This window comes from Triturus cristatus, chromosome 3_1 (assembly GCF_964204655.1).
Source record: "Triturus cristatus chromosome 3_1, aTriCri1.1, whole genome shotgun sequence".
Taxonomy (NCBI): Eukaryota; Metazoa; Chordata; class Amphibia; order Caudata; family Salamandridae; genus Triturus; species Triturus cristatus.
The window spans coordinates 876,042,510-876,066,383 of NC_140583.1; the positions used below are offsets into that span (position 1 = coordinate 876,042,510).

The following is a 23,874-nucleotide window of genomic DNA, read 5'->3' on the forward strand; positions in this document are numbered from 1 at the left end:
ACTTCCTTGACCTAGGGACTACCTCTCTGCCAAATTTCGAGTAATTCTGTTCAGCCGTTCGGGCTGTAGCTCGTTCTAAAGGTCCTATGGAAAAATGCATGGGGAAAACGCGTTTTGGGACCCCCCTTTTATCTCAGCCCCCGCTTGACGGATCCCCCCGAGACTTTCAGGGTAGGAGCGGAGCGTAGCGCCCCACCTATTTTGAGAAATTCGCAAGGATTCATCGACCGGCGCCAAAGTTATTCAAAATAGAATGTTGAGGTTTTCCTATGGAAAAGGGGTCCTAACTATAACTACCTACTGGCGACCGCCAGTAGGTAATATATATATATATATATATATATATATATATATATATATATATATATATATATATATATATATATATATATATATATATATATATATATATATATATATATATATATATATATATTTATATATATATATATATGCCACATCCTGCCTAGTAGTGAGTGCCTTGTGTAGATCACTTTCCATCGCCAATTAAACTGCGGTTTCTATGGCTATGTTGACCATAGCCCTTGTATATGCACTAATGTTGGCAATTTAGACTTGAGTAGATTGGGTCCATTAATTCTGAGGTACATTACTGGCTTGAAAATAAAGAGTAGTTGGAGTTTTGTCACATTCTTATTTGAGAGAAGGCACTGCCAGCACTTTTATCAATATTTTTAGTCATGCACAAGCACAGGCTTCGAACAGTACATGCCATTCTGCGACACTGGCCGTTCCCCGGTAGACCGCAGCCTAAGAGGTTGCTTTCAGAGTTGGATGGACTGCCGTGACGCTATTATGAAAGCCCCCAAGGACCCTTCCCACTTGGTTTTTCAGGCAATGTGGGGCTGGGTTGACAAAGATTGAAATTTATTTCAGGGCTGATTCTAGTTTCCAGTCCGGAACAGGTTTCTGAGCTGGTAGAAGGGTGGCACACTGGTCTCAACAGTCAGAGTGACTCAGATCAGAGCTGGTTGGTGCAGGTGGGGCCTACTAACACTCATTTTAAGGGACTGACACTTATTTTTAGTTATTAGATTTTAACTCAGAGAAGGAAAAACACAAAGGGGGAGGGAGGCGGGGGGAGAAAGAGGAAAGGTAAAAAAACGTTGCAAAGGGAGAAAGCTGGAACCTACAAGAGAGAGATAAAGGGCCAGAGGGTGTCTGGCGATGGGTGAAAGAGGTGAGAATTGGAATCGAGACCAAGCAGCCTTGGTGTTTGGAACTCCGATGTTTGACAGCGTCCGACGTGGGCATCTGAATGAAACTTTAAGCACCGGCACTAACTCTTTTACAAGTTAAACACTGCATGGTGAAGTGAAAGGTAAAGGACAAATCCTGGAGGGACCACAACGCTCCAAGAGAGAGCAGCCAGGCGCAGGCCACAAAAAATCTGTTGAAAGGAAGAGACAATAAGTCTTGAAAAATGTACATAAATAGAAGGATGACTGTGGTCTGTAGCGGTGCTAGCACATACACAGTTTCAGGAAATTATTTGTAGCATCCATACAAACAAGTGTGCTCACTGAAGACAGGTTACACTATGTCATCCCAATAGTGTCAAGTATACGGGAGGAAACCCCATATATACAATAAGTATTAAAAAAAAGTCCAGAGCACAACCTCAATGAGAAATAAAAAGTCCGTCACTCTAGCGGTTCCGTTACAGTAGGATAAACATAAAGTAGGCACAGAAAGCCGATCTGCAAAGTATAGCCAACAATACTTATACGCGGAGTTCTGATCGGGCATTCAGTGATTTTCATGCATTGTGTTACAGAGACCTGGAGTTATCATGGTCTATGCTGTCTATGAGAGCATCTTTTCTCTAGCCCCCGGGGCTCCGAGGGCCAGGACTCTGTTTTTTTTTAAACTTTAATTTGGATGAATCAGAAATACCATTCAGAGCCTTGAAAAAGTCATTGAGTACGACGAAACACGTGCCGGCTGTTGTTTGGAAATATTTGCACAAGAATATGGAATAAAAACGAATTATCGGCTTTCTGTACCTAATTTATGTTTATTGAAGTTTATCCTACTGTAACGGAACCGCTAGAGTGACGGACCTTTTATTTCTCACTGTGGTTGTGCTCTGGACATTTTTTTGATAAGTATAGAAAAATGAACGAACCCTACTATTTGTTTGGGATTCTATACCTGTGGCACAGAAATGCAAACCTAAACAGTGCATCTTACTTTATTACCATATTATAAAAGAGTGATGTCCAACTGTAGAGAAATCAATACTCTAGAATGCCGAAAATGTAACTAATTGATAAGTTGCCTTTCGAATTCACTCAGCTTTTTGTAGATCTTTAAAGAAAAAAAAACATATTTTTTAAATAGAAAAACAAACGCGTGAAGAAAGAACAGTCTGTAATCTCGTGTGGTAGTGCAGTGCTCCGCACAGCATCCTTCCCAGAACAAGCTCCGGATTCCAGGGCCAGTGCTCGGCATCGCTGCAGCACGCGCGCAAGGGAGGTGGTTGTGTTTCGGAGGTGCTTGATAAGAAGCCTGCACCACCAACCTGAGGCCTGCACCACCACCTACGACCAACATACATCAGCCTCGAAGGTATTCGGGCTTAGCACACTCCTGTACCACTCAGTACCACCGCTTCCTTCATGCCATGCCCATTCCCTGGCTGCACCATAAATCAGAGTGTCACAGCTCCGCATCAGATTTGCACATTCCAGCTACAAAGCGGCTTCCTCGAGAGCAGATAAACAAGATCACACATTCTGTGTGAGTGACAGAGTTGATGTGCCGGGGAGAACTGGAGTTAGGAATTCATTTTCGCGAGTTTCTGGCAGTGTGATCTCAACCACAAGCCTCTGCTTTTTAGAGCCTATGAACAAGCTTTGTTACCTCTTTGAGCCGCTCCAAATGCATCCAGTTAATTAGCATTAATTAACTGATTGATAATGCATGTTTAAAGGAAACTTTTAGAAGGTCTCTTTTTCCGTATGTGGGCCACACCACTGATAACCTCCGACTCCAGCAAATAATTTAAAAAATGGATCCAACTTTAGCATTCATTTGTATGTCAGATTTACGAGATTAATGATGGATTACTCTATTGCATTATGTTCATCAAGCCAATTATTCTCAAAGCGTGCCACATACATTTAGGTGAACCTGCTGATTTTTTTTCACGAAATTTCACAGAATTTCATGGTCATTTTGTGAAATGACTCTGTTAGCGTGAAAAATGATTTGGTGGTGTTTTTCATGACTTTTTTTTCCACACAAAGACATATTTAGCATAAATAAAGTCATGCAAGATTCTGGATGGAGACTGGTTCCAGCAGATAATGCCTCTTAGTGAGACATTGTATGTAGGTAAAGGATTTTTTACCCCATCTTTTACTTGACATGCCATTGATATTGTATGACAGGTGAGAAAACTGGATCACACCCCGGGGCACATTTACAAACCCCTTGCGACAACTTTACGCCGCTGTTGCGTCACTTCTGTGATGCAGTGGCATCGTAAACAATGCGCCACTTTGCGACATATTTACAACATGACGAATCTAGGGAAATGCGTCACGTTGTAAAGCCCTGCGCTTCATTATACCTGCGTCAGGGAAAATGTATGCAGGGTGGGCGTTCCCACGCAGGAAAGCCTCAAAAAAGTGATGCAGTGAAATCTACAAGATTTCATGGAGTCACTTTTACGACGCCACTGCGTCAAAACCTTTTGCCTGCTTGAAACAAGTGTAAGAAGAGACGCAGCATGTTAGGAATAGGCATTCCTAACCATTGCTGGATTTGCGGCGTTCTTGCGACACGACTCCAGCAAGGCGCTGCCCTTACGCCAAACAGATGCATCACTCATCTGTCTATCCTTGCGCCACGGTGCGCCACATTGTAAATGCGGCTCATCCATGGTGGCGCAAGGGTTTTTTTACGTGTCGCAAATGAACTGGCGCATCCATGCTAATATGCACGGATGCACCAGTTCTTTTAAATCTGCAAAAGATGGATGAATATGATTAGCAATTCTTCATCATTTGCTAGACCTTGTAATAAATCACTCTGAAGACAAAAAGTGTAGTCCAGTTACTTAATAGACCTGGCATTCTTGTTGAGAGAAAGGGAAAGCAAATTGATCTAATGTAGAGGTGACCAGCATAAGACCAAAAGTAGTATATCTAGACTATATTTTCAGGACATTGACATAGGATAAATGAATATATGACATTGTCACTATTATTAGAGGAAGGTTGTGCAGCTGCTTATGGGTAAAGATATATCATCATTCAATTGGTGCACTAGAAACACAATGTAGTTCTTATTTGAACAACCTTCAAAGGGGTAGTGGTGCTAAGTGATACATTTGGGAAAGGGGCTTGTCCTTTTTAGGTCTGGCCTACAGACATCTTTTTCTGTCTCACCAGCCTCACTTTTGCCCAAAAACTCAGAATAAAAACACATAAAAAGAGAGGGGCTTTAGCTCAGCCCTCTTCATCCATTGGTCTGTTTAGCTGTCATTCACAAATTGCTTTCTTCGTATCCCAGCCTAGTGCATGGGGAATGGCTCAATTTTCTTCAGCCATTGGCTCTGTTCTCTATGAGTGTTGGTGTTAGACCTGGCACCTTGGCGTGAGTTTCCCTTCCACTTTTTGATGGTGTGCCTCGATTGTTTTGCTGGTGTTGTCCGCTCAGGGCCCTGCGCCACGGCTAATCCGTGCCGCAGTGCAAGTGCTCCCTAGGTAAAGTGTACCTGTAATTGATGTTCATGATTGGTTTATTGGATTCACTGTCAGTCCCCAGTAGAGTGCACCAGGGGTGCCAGGGCTTGTGAATGCCAATGCTGCTGGTGGGCTTGCAGCGCTGGTTGCGCCACCCACAGGAAGCGGCCTTGTAAAATGTGTCTAGGGTCTGCCACCGCAGACCCTGTGCACGGTCCGGGACCTTTGCGCTGACTGCGCAAGTGCCCCCACTTGCCAGTCCCTAAACCTTCCCTTACCTACATATTAGCCACCCCTCTGGTAGGCCCAAGGGCAGGGTGCATTGTAGGCATAAGGTAGGACATGCCCTGATGTGTGTGGCATGTCTTAGTAGTGAATTACAGCCATTTTCGTTCTTCACTATTGAAGGCTACCTGCTCTCCATAGGCCAGAATGGGCTGCTGGGATCACGCCAACGCGGTGACCCCAGTGGACTCAGAGAGCATGGTAGAGTGTCAAGTTTAGTATGCCTGAACTCAGAATAATAAAATACTTCTTGTAGTCAAGTTTATTTTAATATCCTGGGTTTGTAAATACTACTTTTAGAAAGTTAGTATTTACTGACCTGACCATCTCAGTCCGCCTCTGCTGTGTGTATGTGTTCTGCCTGGCAACAGTAAGGAGCAGGGTTGGGGAATCCCCAGAGACAGGTTGGCTGCCAGGTGGTGGGTAGAGAGATTACACCTGGATGGGTGGGAGGAGTACACCTTGACTCTTGAATAGACCTGTGCTCTGCCACCACAAAGCCGGCGCCACCCCCTGTGGGGCGGCTGATGTCTCTGCCCTGCTGCTGAAAGGAAAGAGCAGAGTCACCATAACAAAGTGCTCCAGAACTGGACTGAGCCAGGCCTAGGCCCCCTGGCGCTAAAGAACAAAAGAATCATGGTATAAAAGTAGGAGCCTGGCTCCTAAAAAATCAGAATCCTGTTTACCACAAAGAACCTCTGCCCGACTAGAAGGAGAAGAAGACGCTGGAGGAGCTGGCCTGCTGCTTGCCTTGCTGAGAAAGGAGAGGAAGAGACTTACTGAAAAGACTTTGCTACTTTGTGCTTGAACATTCTCCAAGGGCTTGATCTGAGCTTGCCCCCTGAACTGAACCCCAGGACCAGTGGGTTCTCTGTGCTTCTTGCTCATCCTCCAATTCGAGCCGTGTGGGCATCCCGCTGGAAAAGAGACTGCGCCCCTCATCGCCCCTCCTAGGGCCGTGACACTCAGAAGCTCGCCTGCCTCCAACCCGTGAGAGCCCCGCTCCGTCCCGAGCCGCTCTCTGTTCCCGGGCCAGGCCGCCTGCATCCCTGTCACCGCCTGCCATTGGAGTGCGCTGAACGCGCTATCACCCCTCCTGCCGGAAGCCGTCCGACGACTGTGATCTACGCCGGGTCATCCAGCTGCACTAACCGTGCCCTGCGACCCCGCTTCGCTATCCCCGGACACCTCAGGCCGCGCCGCCCCCGCTGTGGAGACCCTCCTGCACCGCCGTGCTAAAGGGTCGCGGGCCGCGCCTGCCTACTTGCCCACACCTGCTGATTGAGGACCCAAGAACACGTCCCAAGCTGAGAGTCGCACCGACCTGTGCCGACTCTCCTAATCACGGAAGAAGTCCAGTATCGGGCTCGGGGCCCGCAACGCCTTATTTCCCCGTTCGCAGGAGCCGATCCCTGTGAGTACTGGAACCACAAGTAACATTTGCAAGAGACTACAAACTATACATTTGAAACTACGAACCAAGAACATTTGCCTGCTGTATAACCTGGTGGCATAGCGAAAACGTTATTGGTCTTGTGATAAGTCTGCTGAGATATATATACCTTATTTTTACATAAAGAATCGTATTTTTATATATATCCAAATCTGGTGTCCGTTTCTGGGGGGATTAATGTATTTACTGTGTATGATTGTAAGTGCTTAACCAACAACGCCTGAGGAATCGCCTTGGCTGCTCACGCCACGCACCTAGAGGGTGAGCAAGGGTCATTCGCGAGGGGTTATCCTGCGCCCTGACGTGGAGGAGAGGGTTCCTGCTTGACACAAGGGCAACCTTGCGCCAACCAGAGATCCCCGACTCTAACATTGTTGGCAGCGGTTGGGATTTCGGATTTGCACTTGTAATTTGCATACAGTGAATTATTAATCGCCAGATAGTGAGAGCAGACCAAATAACGCAGCCACAGGTTTGTAATTGTTGAACTTTGTTGAGACATCTGCCATTACTGCAACCATGCCTGGCTCGCACTCCGCTGGAAGAGCACTCTCTGTGATTTCTGGAATAGATGAGGTGGATTGGGAGAGACTGGAAGGCTACACGATGGAGCAATTGAAAGGCTACAGTGTAAAATTCAGAGTCCCCCATGCTGGATGCAAGAAGAAGCCCCAGTACACCAAGGCGTTGAGAGCCTGGAAGGAGTCACGAGACCTACGGAATGCGGGGGACATCGTTCCACCCGACAACCTTGAGGAGCCCAGCAGAGTCCGGTCGCCAGAGGAGCTGGCAGACAGGGCAGCAGACAGGGCGCATGCAATGGAGATGGCAAAGTTGGCCGGACAAATGGAAATGGAAAAGCAGAAGTTGGCCCTGGAGGCACAACAACGCCAAATGGATCATGATATCAGATTGAAGGAGTTGGAGCTGAAGGCGAAAAGTTTGGACACCGCTCCTTCTGGTGGCAGCACTCCACCAGCGCAGGTAGAGTCCAAGGTGTACATCCCCAAAGATGTAGTAAAGGAGTATTTTAGAAAGGATGACATAGGGCAGTGGTTTAGAGCCTACGAGGTGGCCATGTCCTCACACTGGGTCCCTGAGAAAGACTGGGGAGCGGGGTTGTGGGGAAGGTTCCTTGCGGAAGGGCGGGACACACTGTTAGATTTGCCCTTAGAAGTCCAGACCTCATACCCCCATATGAAGGAAGCTTTAATGACCAGGTATGGGTTAACTCCTGAGCTATATAGACAGAGGTTCAGGGAGACCAAGAAGATCCCTGAGAGTACGTATGTGGAGTATGTGACCTTTTTCTGCAGAGCGCTGGATGGTTGGGTGAAGGGTAGCAAAGTGAATGATTATCAAGCGCTACTTGATTTAATTGCATGGGAGCACTTGTCCAGTCAATGTTTTCCTGAGCTACGCCAGCACCTGATAGATAGCAAGCTGTCCAACCCGAGGAAGCTTGCTGAGGAGGCGGACCGCTGGCTCAGCACCAGGGTCCACAAGGGTCAAGTGGGAGACTCCGCCAAAGGTGGGCAGGGTCCCCAGCAGAAGAGTGGGGGGGACAAGGGTAAACAGAAGGGGTTCCAAAAACGCCCCCAAAGTAATTCCCAAGGGAACCAGCAGAAGGGTTCTCAGCCTCCCCCCCCCCGCAGCAGAACGGGGCCCCGACAGGTAGACCTGTTCCAAAGGGGCCCTTCAATTGTTATAAGTGTGGTGACCCGGGTCACATTGCCTCTGATCCTAAGTGTCGCCTGTTTGGTAAGACCGCACCCACTGGTGCTCCACCCCGGCAAGTAGCTAGTGTTAACTTTGGGGAGGAGGTAGCAGTCCAGGAGGGTGGGGGTCCCGGGCAGATGACCCTAGTCTCGCTAGGAGACAGTGAGATGGTCCCTGTAACCTACCTGCCCTCTAACACTAAGAAATATGGGCAGGTGGTGACCATCAATGGAAAGAAGGTTGAGGCTCTTAGAGATACAAGAGCCAGCGTGACCTCGGTGAGGCAACACCTGGTGTCTCAAGAGCAAATTGTACCCAATGCCTACTGTAGGGTTGTCAATGCTGACAACGTAGAGAGTCGTTGTCCAATGGCTCAAGTTCCCTTTGAGTGGGGGGAGGTCTCTGGTACTCTACAAGTCGCTGTGAGAACTGACATGCCTGTAGACTGTCTGCTAGGGAACGACCTGGAGAGTTCCCCTTGGGAAAAGGTGGAGAAGACCACGCATCTGAGGATGGTGGGTCTACCCGACTGGGCGTGCGTGACCACCCGGTCCATGGCAGCCAGTAGGGGTGTTGAGAGGGTCCTGGAGCCTGAGGGAGAGGTCCAGGAACCGGCCTTAGGGAGAAGGCGCAGGAGGCGCGGGAAACCGGCCCCCGAAGTTCCCACGGCCCGGGAGGAAGTAGACCCTGAGGGGGATGCTCTGGAGCCTACCGGGGAACAGATTGCCGAACTGGGAGATCTGCCTGAGCTGACCCATTGGCAGCAAGAAGGAGGTCCCTCCAGGGAGGAATTCTGCAGGGAGCAGAAAGAATGCCCTTCTCTCGTGGGTATGCGGCAACAGGCTGCAGACCAGGCCAATGGTGTTCAGGCCAAAACACACTACGTGTACTGGGAGAGTGACCTCCTGTATTCCGAGCCTAAGGCTGCTGAACCTGGGTCAGCCCGTGTGCTGGTGGTACCCCAGAAGTTCAGAACCTTCCTACTGGGGCTGGCTCATGATGTGCCTTTAGCAGGACATTTGGGGATGGACAAGACCTATGACAGGCTTGTCACCCACTTTTACTGGCCCCAAATGCACAAGAATTCCGATTCCTACTGCAGAACCTGTCAGACTTGCCAGGCAAGTGGTAAGAGCGGAGGGAAGCACAAGGCTCCTCTGCAACCTTTCCCTGTGGTCGGTACGCCATTCCAACGAGTGGGTATTGATATTGTGGGGCCTCTGGACCCCAAGACAGCCCTGGGCAACAGGTTCATCCTGGTCTTGGTGGACCATGCCACCCGGTACCCTGAAGCCATCCCTCTGAGGACAGTGACGGCCCCCGTGGTGGGACGGGCACTGATGGGAATTTTTTCCCGAGTGGGGTTCCCTCTAGAGGTGGTGAGCGACAGGGGGACCAATTTCATATCCACGTATATGAAATCCCTGTGGAAGGAGTGTGGGGTAACTTACAAGTTCACCACTCCTTACCACCCCCAAGGAAATGGGTTGGTTGAGAGATTCAACCGAACCCTCAAAGGCATGATCATGGGCCTGGACGGTCCAATGAGGCGTAAGTGGGACGTCCTCTTGCCATGCCTGCTCTTCGCTTACCGAGAGGTGCCGCAGAAGTCTCTAGGGTTCAGCCCCTTTGAGCTTCTGTATGGTCACCCGGTAAGAGGACCTCTGAGTTTGGTAAAGGAAGGCTGGGAGCAATCTCCCAGGAAACCTCCCCAGAATGTATATAGTTACATGCTGGCCTTCCGAAACCAGACTCGGCGTTTCAGGCAACTTGCTGAGGCAAATCTGGAAGCCAGCCAGGAGGAGATGAAGCGGTGGTACGACCGGAATGCCACTCTGGTAGAGCTTCAACCTGGACAAAAGGTGTGGGTCTTGGCCCCAGTGGAGCCGTGTGCACTTCAGGATAAGTGGACAGGTCCATTTGAGGTTGTGGAGCGCAAAAGTCCTATCACCTACTTGGTGGACATGCAGACTCCCAGGAACCCTTTGAGGGTCCTACATGTTAACCGCCTTAAGCCCCACTTAGAGAGGACCGAAGTGGGCATGCTGCTGGCCACTGATGATGGAATGGAAGAGGAGACCGAGCCTCTTCCTGACCTCTTAGTGGCCTCTGAGAAAGATGGGTCAGTGGATGGAGTTAACCTCTCACCCACCCTGACGCCCGAACAACAGGAAGATTGCCGCCACTTGCTGGGACAGTTTTCCGACCGATTCTCCCTGGTTCCTGGTGTCACAGATTGGTGCGTCCATGATGTGGACACAGGAGACAGCCTACCTGTAAAGCACAAGGCTTACCGGGTAACTGACAGGGTCAGAGCTTGCATTAAGGAGGAGGTCTCCAAAATGCTTGCGCTAGGGGTGGTTGAGTCCTCCAGCAGTCCTTGGTCCAGCCCCGTGGTCTTGGTCCCAAAGGCTGCTGCGCCGGGAGCCACACCTGAACTCCGGTTCTGTGTGGACTACAGAGGACTCAATTCAGTCACGAAGACTGACGCGCACCCCATCCCCAGAGCTGATGAGCTCATTGATCGGCTGGGGGCTGCCCGGTTCCTCAGTACGTTTGATTTAACGTCTGGGTACTGGCAGATCGCCTTGACCGATGGGGCCAAAGAGAGGTCCGCATTCTCTACACCAGATGGGCACTTCCAGTTCCGAGTCATGCCATTTGGGATGAAGAATGCCCCTGCCACCTTTCAGAGGTTGGTCAACCAGGTACTGGTTGGGCTGGATGCGTTCAGTGCCGCCTACCTGGATGACATCGCAGTGTTCAGTGCCACCTGGCCTGAACACCTGCGCCACCTCTGGGAAGTGTTGATGGCGCTGCGCCGAGCAGGCCTCACGATCAAGGCAAGCAAGTGCCAGATCGGGCAGGGTTCCGTGAGGTACTTGGGACACCAAGTGGGGAGTGGCAAGGTGGCACCCTTGCAACCCAAAATTGAGACCATCCTGGCTTGGGAACCCCCCAAGACGCAGACCGCAGTGAGGGCCTTCCTGGGGCTCACTGGGTACTACAGGAGGTTTGTCAAGGGCTATGGAACGATTGTTGCCCCCTTGACAGAGCTGACTTCCAAGAAGCAGCCCAGGAACGTGATTTGGACGGACACCTGTCAGAAAGCTTTCGACACCCTGAAGACTGCCATGTGCATGGCGCCCGTGCTCTTGGCCCCTGACTTCTCCAAAGAATTCCTAGTGCAGACAGACGCTTCAGAGCATGGTGTAGGGGCTGTTCTCTCACAGATGACTGAGGAGGGCTGGGACCAACCCGTAGCCTTCATCAGTAGGAGGTTACTTCCACGGGAAAGTAGGTGGAGTGCAATTGAGCGAGAAGCATTTGCTGTGGTCTGGGCGCTGAAGAAGCTAAGACCCTACTTGTTTGGGTCTCACTTCCGGGTTCAGACGGACCACAGGCCCCTCAGATGGTTGATGCAAATGAGGGGTGAGAACCCGAAGCTGTTGAGGTGGTCCATCTCCCTACAGGGTATGGACTTTACGGTGGAACACCGTCCTGGTACAGATCACGCCAACGCTGACGGTCTGTCCAGGTATTTCCGCCTTAGTGACGAGGAACCCCCTGGGCAAGGGTAGTTCTCCCCACATTTCAGCTGGAGGGGACACGTGTTAGACCTGGCACCTTGGCGTGAGTTTCCCTTCCACTTTTTGATGGTGTGCCTCGATTGTTTTGCTGGTGTTGTCCGCTCAGGGCCCTGCGCCACGGCTAATCCGTGCCGCAGTGCAAGTGCTCCCTAGGTAAAGTGTACCTGTAATTGATGTTCATGATTGGTTTATTGGATTCACTGTCAGTCCCCAGTAGAGTGCACCAGGGGTGCCAGGGCTTGTGAATGCCAATGCTGCTGGTGGGCTTGCAGCGCTGGTTGCGCCACCCACAGGAAGCGGCCTTGTAAAATGTGTCTAGGGTCTGCCACCGCAGACCCTGTGCGCGGTCCGGGACCGTCGCGCTGACTGCGCAAGTGCCCCCACTTGCCAGTCCCTAAACCTTCCCTTACCTACATATTAGCCACCCCTCTGGTAGGCCCAAGGGCAGGGTGCATTGTAGGCATAAGGTAGGACATGCCCTGATGTGTGTGGCATGTCTTAGTAGTGAATTACAGCCATTTTCGTTCTTCACTATTGAAGGCTACCTGCTCTCCATAGGCCAGAATGGGCTGCTGGGATCACGCCAACGCGGTGACCCCAGTGGACTCAGAGAGCATGGTAGAGTGTCAAGTTTAGTATGCCTGAACTCAGAATAATAAAATACTTCTTGTAGTCAAGTTTATTTTAATATCCTGGGTTTGTAAATACTACTTTTAGAAAGTTAGTATTTACTGACCTGACCATCTCAGTCCGCCTCTGCTGTGTGTATGTGTTCTGCCTGGCAACAGTAAGGAGCAGGGTTGGGGAATCCCCAGAGACAGGTTGGCTGCCAGGTGGTGGGTAGAGAGATTACACCTGGATGGGTGGGAGGAGTACACCTTGACTCTTGAATAGACCTGTGCTCTGCCACCACAAAGCCGGCGCCACCCCCTGAGGGGCGGCTGATGTCTCTGCCCTGCTGCTGAAAGGAAAGAGCAGAGTCATCATAACAAAGTGCTCCAGAACTGGACTGAGCCAGGCCTAGGCCCCCTGGCGCTAAAGAACAAAAGAATCATGGTATAAAAGTAGGAGCCTGGCTCCTAAGAAATCAGAATCCTGTTTACCACAAAGAACCTCTGCCCGACTAGAAGGAGAAGAAGACGCTGGAGGAGCTGGCCTGCTGCTTGCCTTGCTGAGAAAGGAGAGGAAGAGACTTACTGAAAAGACTTTGCTACTTTGTGCTTGAACATTCTCCAAGGGCTTGATCTGAGCTTGCCCCCTGAACTGAACCCCAGGACCAGTGGGTTCTCTGTGCTTCTTGCTCATCCTCCAATTCGAGCCGTGTGGGCATCCCGCTGGAAAAGAGACTGCGCCCCTCATCGCCCCTCCTAGGGCCGTGACACTCAGAAGCTCGCCTGCCTCCAACCCGTGAGAGCCCCGCTCCGTCCCGAGCCGCTCTCTGTTCCCGGGCCAGGCCGCCTGCATCCCTGTCACCGCCTGCCATTGGAGTGCGCTGAACGCGCTATCACCCCTCCTGCCGGAAGCCGTCCGACGACTGTGATCTACGCCGGGTCATCCAGCTGCACTAACCGTGCCCTGCGACCCCGCTTCGCTATCCCCGGACACCTCAGGCCGCGCCGCCCCCGCTGTGGAGACCCTCCTGCACCGCCGTGCTAAAGGGTCGCGGGCCGCGCCTGCCTACTTGCCCACACCTGCTGATTGAGGACCCAAGAACACGTCCCAAGCTGAGAGTCGCACCGACCTGTGCCGACTCTCCTAATCACGGAAGAAGTCCAGTATCGGGCTCGGGGCCCGCAACGCCTTATTTCCCCGTTCGCAGGAGCCGATCTCTGTGAGTACTGGAACCACAAGTAACATTTGCAAGAGACTACAAACTATCCATTTGAAACTACGAACCAAGAACATTTGCCTGCTGTATAACCTGGTGGCATAGCGAAAACGTTATTGGTCTTGTGATAAGTCTGCTGAGATATATATACCTTATTTTTACATAAAGAATCGTATTTTTATATATATCCAAATCTGGTGTCCGTTTCTGGGGGGATTAATGTATTTACTGTGTATGATTGTAAGTGCTTAACCAACAACGCCTGAGGAATCGCCTTGGCTGCTCACGCCACGCACCTAGAGGGTGAGCAAGGGTCATTCGCGAGGGGTTATCCTGCGCCCTGACGTGGAGGAGAGGGTTCCTGCTTGACACAAGGGCAACCTTGCGCCAACCAGAGATCCCCGACTCTAACAGTTGGCATTTTATTCTTGCACATGTGCACATCTGCCAAAAATGTAGAACACATCGGTTACAGGACTGGTTGGCCAATTTCTGCTTGAATTTAATGTTTTATTTTTTATTTTTCACTCACGGTTTTGACAGCATATTCACACCACGTGAAACAGTATTTTTGCATTTTATGACCTTAATACTTTTAGTATCTATTGTACATGCATGTGTGTAAAAAAGAACAAGATCACAGATTTGCCAAGGCCTAATCTATCTGCTTTGCCAATGCCTGTTTAACATGCCAGTTACAGAATGTGCGGTTTGAAGCTCACTGGTGTCACATATAGCACAGTTTGTCTTCTTGCAGCGTGGTGCAGTCACAGTGGGGATGGTGGTGAATAAAACACTATTCCAGAGTCTGACTTGCACCCTCCTCTGACAAACCATCTCTGCATGTCTATGCATCACCTCGATTTCCTCATATTGCTATATGTTTGCTGTGGACGTGATATACCCTCTGGTGGTGGTGGAGAATTCCACTGCTGGGCATCCTCCTCTTTCACGTTTATCTCTGTGCCACTTTTGATTCCATGGATTCTTTCAGTGGAGGAGCTAGCACCTTGGCTTCCCGTGGCGGGCAGCGTGTTTGCTGCCCCGCTGAGGCCGCATCACAGAGCCGGGGGAAGGGGGTGCTGGTAAGATTCTTTCCATTTGCCGACCCTCGGTGGTAGATGGAAGACCGCGGGGGGGGTGGGGGGGGGTTTGGGGCTGCGATTGCTTCTCTGAGATGGGAGGTAAGGGCGGGGTGAGGCTGCCGCACCAAAAACTTGTGCAGCCCGGGGCAGACCTAGGGAGACCAGAATTGTAAAGCCAAAAACCGGGATATTTCACAAAAATAGAAGAAGGACTACAGTTTTACTTCAAGCGAGCGCACAGAATGACAGCACTCCTCAGCAGAGAATTACAGAACAGGTAGTTATAACTCACAAAAAATTCAATTTTTAAACCCAAAAGCTTGCCAGTTAATTAAATTGCTTTCTGAAACAACTGATAACCATCCCTGCTTTGTAAAACATAAAAAACACCTCCCGCCGTTTCAGTCGACCCTCTCTAAAAACCTGAAATCTGCTGGGACAGCTGGTGAAAAACCGGGACCGTCCGGGCAAATCCGGGACACCTGGTCACCCTAGGCCAGGGGTACTCACAAACTTTCTGTCGGGGGCCAAAATTACAGTGTGGTTAGTGGCCGAGGGCCGCACTGGTAGGGGTGGAGTCAGTGAGGGCGGGATCAGTGGGGGACAGAGCTAGAGTAAAAAAAAAAACCTTTCAAAACATTAGACAATGCTGTATTTCACAATCAGATGCAACTACAAAGAGCACATTTTGATAATACATTTTTATTTGAAGGCATTTAGTGAAAGTAGAACAGCAAGTACAAAGGCAAACATAATGGGGGAAAAGTCTTTCCCAAGGCACAGAGTTTATCCACTAATTTTACATTTCATGTCCGCAATTAACTTCTTGTATTCTGGAACCTTTTCAGAGAGTGCAAGTCTCATGAGGTGATCCAGATGTGCATCAGTCAGTTTGTTTCTTAGTTTATTTTTTATAGCACCCATTGTAGAAAAGGAATACTCGCATACAAATGTGGAGCCAAACATGCAAAGTATTCTCTGTGCCAAGGTAAAAAGAAGAGGGAATTTTTCAGGTGGCACACTTTGCCAGAAATCTTCTGGTTCCTTCCTTAAGAAAGAGGACTCAAGCACAGAGCTGAATTGCATGTCAATTAGTTCCATCTCAGCTTGTGCCCTTTTCAAACCAAGAAGTTCAACAGCTTCAAGATTCCTTGCACTAACCATCCATGGATTTTCTACAAGCCTGAAAAGTGGGGTGAGAACTCTGAACTGAGAAAATCGCCTCTTAATGTCCCCAGACATTTCCTCCAGATACGTATACAGATTGAGACTGAACAACATTTCCTGAGCTTTTTCAACCCTCTGTGTTAAAGCCTGCAACTTAGGAAAGTGTGTGAGATCACCATCGTTCATCTGCTCTCGGAACAGCTCGAGTTTACTTTCGAAGGAGTATATGGCACTCATCATTGAGGACACAAGTTTCTGTCTACCTTGAAGAGCCAGATTGAGTGTGTTGAAATGTGAGAAGATGTCACACAGAAAATGGAGAATGGTGAGCCATTGCAAGTCATATAATTCTGGGAAGGACCGCCCTCGGCTGATTACAAATTGTTCAATTTCTGGAAGCAAACTAATAAATCTTTCTAGCACTCTACCTTTGCTCAACCACCTAACCTCAGTATGCAACAACAGATCTGCATATTCACTTTCCGCATCCCTCAGCAATAATTTAAAAAGTCTGTGGTTGAGTGCTTTTGCCCGAATATAAATAACAATTTTAACGACTTGCTTCATAACATCATTTAGTTGTCCTTGTTTTATTTTCACGCATAATGCTTCCTGATGGATTATACAATGATAATCAATTAAAGTGGATGATTGAAGTTTTTTTCTTAACAGAGATACAAAGCCCTTCTCATGTCCAATCATGGAGGGTGCCCCATCTGTAGTGACACTTACAAGATTGTTCAATGGCAGGTGATGAGATTCAAAGAAATGACACATGCTGGCCAATACATCCTCTCCTCTTGTGTGACCATGCAATGGCAAAAGGCAGAGAAGCTCTTCCTTTGGAATGATTCCTTGTTCCAAATACCTCACCCAAATCATTAACTGTGCCACATCACCTACATCTGTTGACTCATCCACAGCAATGCTAAAGAAAGGGGACAGCTTGACTGCATTGATGACCTGTGCTAGAACATTGTCACCCATTGACTCGATTCGACGTGTGCATGTGGAATCTGACAGTTGCAATGCACCTATTTCCTTCATAATGTTTGATTTATTAGGATAGTTGGCAAATAAAATGTCTGCTGCCGAGAGAAAACATTTCTTAACCAGCTCTGCTTCTGTAAATGGCTTTTTATGTTTGGCAAGTAAGTAGCAAATTTGGAAGGATGCCTCGGTTACTGCCTCGGATTCTTTCATCTGGCACAGAAAGAGCTTTTGTTGGGATAGAAGGGCTTCCTTTAGTGACGCCACCTTCGTAGAACGCAGTTTGGAGTTCAGTGGAAAGTTTGTAGTGTATCCAGAGTGCCGCGTTTTCTAGTGCCGTTCCAGATTATACCTCTTAAGCACATTTACTTTCTCTTTGCAAAGCAAACAAGTGGCTTTTTCTTTTGGGCATTCCACAAACAAGTACTCTTCTTCCCATGCTTCTTGGAAGGTCCTGTGTTTGCTCTGGATCGATCTGGGTCATTTGCAAGGCTTGGAAACTGGACTGTAGGCCATTGCAGAGCTATCCAGCTAGTTTGTTACTACACAATAAGTAACAAGGACCCGGAATCGGATTTTCCGCCCGACAGCACCCTACGACTGATAGATCGACACACCCCACGACCGATACTGCGTCACGACCGATGGACCAACACCACTTCTCGCAACAGATCTGTGAGCAACATCAAAGTAATGTTTTGTTTAAACATACAACATAATGGGTAAACCTGCACATGTCACTCAATAGGGATTTGAAATAAATGGCATGCACACACACACGTATCTAAAAGCCCAAGTTCACACGCAGGTATCTTGGCGCTAAATAACAGATGTTTGTTGCTAACCAACTCATTTTATCGACTTCAGATGGATGAAGGGCAGGACCCGCCGGGATTTGAACCTGTGACCATGAGGTAGAACACAGGCCCCTGTGGACAAGGGGAGGGCCCTGGTTTCAGGTGGGGATTAGTATGGTATGCAGTTTCTGTCATCAGTACTTCTCATCCCTTTCCCCACAGGAGCAGTTTAAACATGCATGAGAAAATATCCTAGTTTGCAAGTCTTTTCCACACCATTATGGCCCTGCCATATTTGACACATACTACATCGTCTGTTGCTTAATCTGACAATTTTAACAAAACATTGTAGCTCAACTTTGCCCTCTATGCCAGCTGATATCTATGCTTGATGCCAAACCCGATCAATCCACCAATCAATCCCCTACTTCGTGCAAATTTGTTCCCGCGCAAAGCTACTTTAAAACAGAGCCAACCGAATCTCACATAAATAATAACGCTATATTGAAAAATAAAGAAAAAAAAAACATACCTGTGCAGGTGAAGAGACGCTGAAGATTTTCCGGGCACCAGGCTGCTGTGAAGGTTCTCCGGGGCTGCGGGCTGGAAGGACGTCGTCAACAGGGACACAGGAAGCTCACCAAAAGGTCCTTTAAAAGTCAGCTGTAACTAGCGCTAGTTATAGCTGACTTTTAAAGGGCCTGAGCTTCGCGCCCGGGTCCGTGTGTGATGTCAGAGGCAGGCAGGCCAATCAGAGGCAAGCAGTAAGCAGAGACGACGGCCGCAGGAGGAAACGTTGTGAATACATATTCAAGCGTATTCACAACATTTGCTCCTGCGGCCATCTTCCCTGTTTACTCCAAGGAAGGAACTACGGCATAGTGTAATCGAACAAGGTCCGCGGGCCGCCAATGAAGGTCGGGCGGGCCGCCCCCGCGGGCCGTACTATGAGTAACCGTGCCCTAGGTGGACCTCCTCCCCTCTCCTTGCTACGCCACTGGCTTCTTTCCTCTGAAGAACTGAAACCTACACTCCACCTTCCCCTGTGGCTTAATTTCCTCCTGCAAACCTTATCAGGCTGTCTCTGAAACTCTTCAAATAACAACAGCAACAAGGTGTGCCTCACACTTGTTGAAGGCTGCAGTTATTTTAATGTTGACATCATATAGTGCTATGAAGTGTGCTACTCCCTCCTTGGGTTCTCGTGCACTTGTCTTGGTGCCTGATTTTCTCTGTTGCTGCTGCTTGTATTTCTGCAGTTTGTCAGTGTTCTTTATTTTTGATCTGATCCCAGTAATGTACTGATAAAGGCATGCATGGCATTGTTTTTCTTTCAAAGTATTTTTATAGAATTTTGTATGCAATGGACAAACAAGTACAGCACTGCATGTACAATAACATTTTGGTACTCAATTGGCGCCCACGTGTGCTGGGGATGTGATGGGACTTCAATGCATCTATCGATAAGCATAAAGGCATACCCTACAGCAGCATACTGACAATCAGGTTTCATTGTAGTTGTATATCCAACAACAAGTCTTATACTGAACATTAACCAGATCCAGTTGATTAGCATCCAATTGCAACAATTTATAGGCCTCAGTACACTCCCTGCTTGTGATACTGTCATGGCATGGGGGTAGCACAGGTGATGTCTCTTAAAATGCTTACTCAGCATTTGAGCATGGGGCTCTGTGTCATGGTGGCCTTTCCACTACATCATGCCGCTGGAGTGAGTAGAGGCTGTATCGGGGCTTCATGTCCTCTCAGTGCTTGGAAGGCTGTAGGTACCTCCATTCATTGGTTCACCAGGGACGCTCTACGGAGGTCCCTGGTCTCTTCCATTTTAAGTTTCGCCCCTCAGCTGACAGCCAGCTCTCCACCTCTGTCTTCCACTGATCGTGCGGTGGGCGCTCTGGGGACCGCCACGCAGCATGCATGGCATGGTTATTGTTAATTTGTACTTGTGTAGAGCGAGCACAATCTACAGGAAGCATTCAGCCCCCTTTGGTAGTTCTGAGTATGACTTTCCAAAAATGCTTTATTTATTTTTCCCTTTACTGTATTTATAGAGCAGAGCCACAGCTGAGGAATAGCTTAGTGCATACACATAACATTTCAATAAGTAAGACATTAATAACATTAGCCTCAACTACTATCTATCACTAACTACGGATACCTTCATAATGGACTAGCTGTACGAGAAGAGAGAAACTAGTTAGAAAGCTTGAAAAGGCGTGTCTTTAGGTTTTGACGGAGTGTCAGGAGATTTGCACTTATAGATTCAGGGATCTGGTTCCATTGTCTGGGCCAGGCAGGACCAGGCTTGTCTTGGTTTTCATATTGGGACCTCCAGATTGTCTTTTTGTTCCTGTTGCTAGTTTATCTTTCCCTGTGGCATGTCATTAGGTCTCGCCTGGCCCAGCGCATGCACTGGTCTGGCGAGACTTATTGAGAGGGCTCCAAAAAGTGCTACCAGGCCAGTCTAAAGCTACAGTGCATGAGCGCGGGCGCGCGCACCGCGCTTTACCGCGATTACTTTCACTTTCGCGGCTGTACGGCCACTTGGCATAGCCAATAGGTCTCGCTTTTGGGACCTTATAAGTATTTAGTTATGCAACTGTTGCATGGCTAAACACTTATAAGGTCCCAAAGGCGAGACCTATTGGCTATGCCAATGCTTGTTTTTTCTTGGAGGTAGCCTGGGATCAAAGAGCTTCCCGCCTTGTTTTGTGGAAGCGATTTTGAAATTGATGCCAGCTTCTAATAGCAGCCAGTACAGGTGCTTTAAGATGGGTGTTATATGATCTGATTTCTTTGCATTTGCTAGTAACCCTGCTGCAGCAGTTGCCTCACTGAGTGGCGTCTGATTTAGGTTTGTGGATGTTTTCTCTCTGGGGATTCAGAACATTGACCACCAGTGTTCAATGAGTTCCAAAGGTACCAAACACCAGTCCGCAAGGACAATCTGTGGACTAAAGGAATCTAGCTTCCAAGTGGTGCACTGCACACACACACGTGAGCCTATTTGAAAAACCCTCGGAGTGTCAGTCGTGTTAAGCAATTCATTTGGAGGTTGCTCTTTTCCACATAGTAGTTGATATACATACCTATGTAGTTGTTATAGTATTGAGTATGTATGCACTGAGTGAAGCCACAGGAGCAATGTGCAATAGTCATTAAACAATTGTTACTAACACTACCTAGGCAGCCAGGTGCACTACAGGTAGGCACAATTGTAATGGAAGATCTTTTACAAAATGTGGGCCTGGTCACCAAAGAATGCTGCGTGCATCAAATGAGGGAGCAAGCTGAGATCAATTCTATATTGCTATTGCGATTAAAACAATAATATTTGTCGATTCATAGATCATCAGTGGGATCCATTAACCTATGAAGCAAACCTTGATCCTTTATGGGGAAGACATTCCTTTAGCTGTACTTGAGTGTAGCTCAGTAAATATGTTTAATGTACACTTAATGAGAATATATGCAGTACGTCTCCTTGGCATAGATATGTTCTTTAAAAAGATAAATGTTGTGCAGGATATTAGGTAGGTATTCAATTCATTTTTCATCATGATCCAGAATATGAAGGCTTCCAAGCACTAGCTTCAGGGCCGGACTGGGAACCAAAACCGGCCCTGGCAAAGTGCTCGGCCGGGGCTTGGGGGTGCCGCGAGCTCTTTGCCAGGGCTGGTTTTCGACTGATTTTGTTACAGGGACGATTTTGCAGCTATGCCACAAAACCGGCCCTGTAACAAAAACGGCCCCCAGGGGCCCAAAACCGGCCCCCACCCATGCGGTGCACCGGGGGATTGCCCGGTGCCCGCTAAGGCCAGTCCGGCCCTGACTAGCTTAGACGTTATAAAAAGATGGAGTATATAATAGAACTATTGACAAATGCAGGGTGGAAGAATTGAGGTCTATCTAAAATGATGGGCAAAGCAGAGGGGCTCTTTTCCAGTGATACTTGACCAATGATTAATTTGTAGCACAATAAGTGCCAGAGCCCAAAGGTTTGTTGAGAAGCCCTCGACCGGCGGTATTGAAGATCAGGAAGCCAAATACCAAACCTGCGTAGCCTTGATTCCGCCTCTTGGTTCTTTTATCCACCACCAGATGCTCTCTACTTCTTTATCTCATTTTGCAGGTTCTTTTTCATCCCTGCATAGCCACTCTTTTTCTGTCTTCCTCTTCTGTCTTCTTTTCACCTCTTCTGTTTTTCTCTCCTGATCTGGATCAACGTTTTCAGAGTAAACAGAGGGATCAGTTCCCAAAAAAAGTGTCTCAGTTTGCTTTGATCCTAATAAAATATTTGTTTCCATCGGACTCTAGAAAGTGCTTCATTTGTGCTTTGCTGCCCACTGATAATTTTTGAAATATTTGTACAGCTCAAGTTTTCTTGTGAGTTAGAAAAACAAATTGCATCCTACAGCCTTTCCCTTCACACTCAGCAAGATTGTCATATAGTTCACATTCTAAAATCCTCTCACCTCACGTTACTGTCAGAGAAAGAAAAGTAAAATAACAAGCTCCATATCAAAAGAATAAGCAGCATTTTCGAGAAGATAGAGCTTGACATTTGACCTCTATAACAAGATCAAATTAAAAGGCTTCTTTATTGCTCTTTCAACAGGTTTGTTTTGGAGGTGCTGCAGCACCCTGCTTCCAGCGCCTGTTTGCCAGTGGGACCTAGTTGCACCCATTGGCTCAAATTAAGCAATGTGCGTGAACTCATAAGAGTTTGAGCTTTCTTTGAAATTGAATGAGGTCATCACTAACCCATATGTGGTCTCCCTAAAATATGCATTGCCATGATCAGTACACACGAATGTGCTCCCTTTTATATATAGTAGGTATTGAATGTAGACATGTAAGAAGATCTCCATGTCATCAGTTTCTTGGTATGTATGGAAAGGCGTTCAATGTAAACTGGGGGCCCGATTCACAGAACTAACTTAAGACAAAATCCTAAACGTACTACTTTTGCTATACACAGAAGTTAGGATTTTGTCTTAAGTTTGTCTTAAGACAAACTTAAGACAGACTTAAGACAGACTTAAGACAAACTTAAGACACATTTAAGACAGACTTAAGACAAACTTAAGACAGACTTAAGACAGACTTAAGTTAGGATTTTGTCTTAAGTTTGTCTTAAGTCTGTCTTAAGTCTGTCTTAAGTCTGTCTTAAGTTTGTCTTAAGTCTGTCTTAAATTTGTCTTAAGTCTGTCTTAAGTCTGTCTTAAGTCTGTCTTAAGTTTGTCTTAAGACAAACTTAAGACAAAATCCTAACTTCTGTGAATACCAAAAGTAGTAAGTTTAGGATTTTGTCTTAAGTTAGTTCTGTGAATCGGCCCCTATGTGTTGCTACTACCATGGTTGACTACTTTTCAGCATATCAGGGAATGGTACGGTGTCAATTCCAATCTGGTGTGGAGGTGCTCAGTATCGGTGGGAAAACACGCTGGGATTTGGAAGAAGTTAGGTGCCTAAAAGGATTGCGCTCTCTACCACCCTCTACCATGATACAGGCTATTAGGACAAAAATTGGACTGACCACATGGAGCTATTTAGAATCTGCAGAGACCTTAAAACTTTGGACAAGGATGGATAGTGATGAGTGCTTCAAAATATTTTTAGTTTTTATTTTTAGTAGACTATTTGTGGTCTTTAGCCCAACAGAAGATGCTATTGAGGCAAATTTTACAAAAATAGGGCATCAGAGAAAGGGAGCAAGCAATTAGTGTATTTTTTAACATGTAGCATTTGAATGTAGGTTGTGCTATAGGGCGATTTTTATCAACGATAAATGAAGCTTTATTATCTGTAAATGAGGTTTTAGTGAAGAATTTAGTATTTTGACATATATACGGAATTTTACTCTTTATCAATTTTGTTGGATTTTATTGAAACACTTGTATGATGTATGAAAATTAATATGAGGGATTTTTATTGCACACGTTGAAAGACCAAGGTCTAAATAAACTTCTAATATGACTCTGACTGACACCAAGATTTGTCTTAACAAATTTTCGTTTTCTTTGATGAAGGGCTTCTGAGTGAAGTCATAACTCTGCTGTAATTTCAAGACAGTCTTAGTTTGCTGACACATCTTAAAGTGGTTTGTTCATATGCCTACTAAACATTTATTACTGTAGCAAGGTTCCAGTGATCTTAAATGTCAAGCAATCATTTTTTGTATTTTGGTGCCTGCAAGGTGTTGTGAGGTGTGTTTGTCACCG

At 47.5% G+C, this 23,874-nt stretch overlaps 1 protein-coding gene across 1 annotated transcript in view; it reads left to right on the plus strand.

Moving 5' to 3' along the window:
* LRP2 (LDL receptor related protein 2) overlaps window positions 1-23,874 on the plus strand; it is a 342,454-nt gene that overhangs the window by 37,612 nt on the left and 280,968 nt on the right. The window lies entirely within an intron of this gene.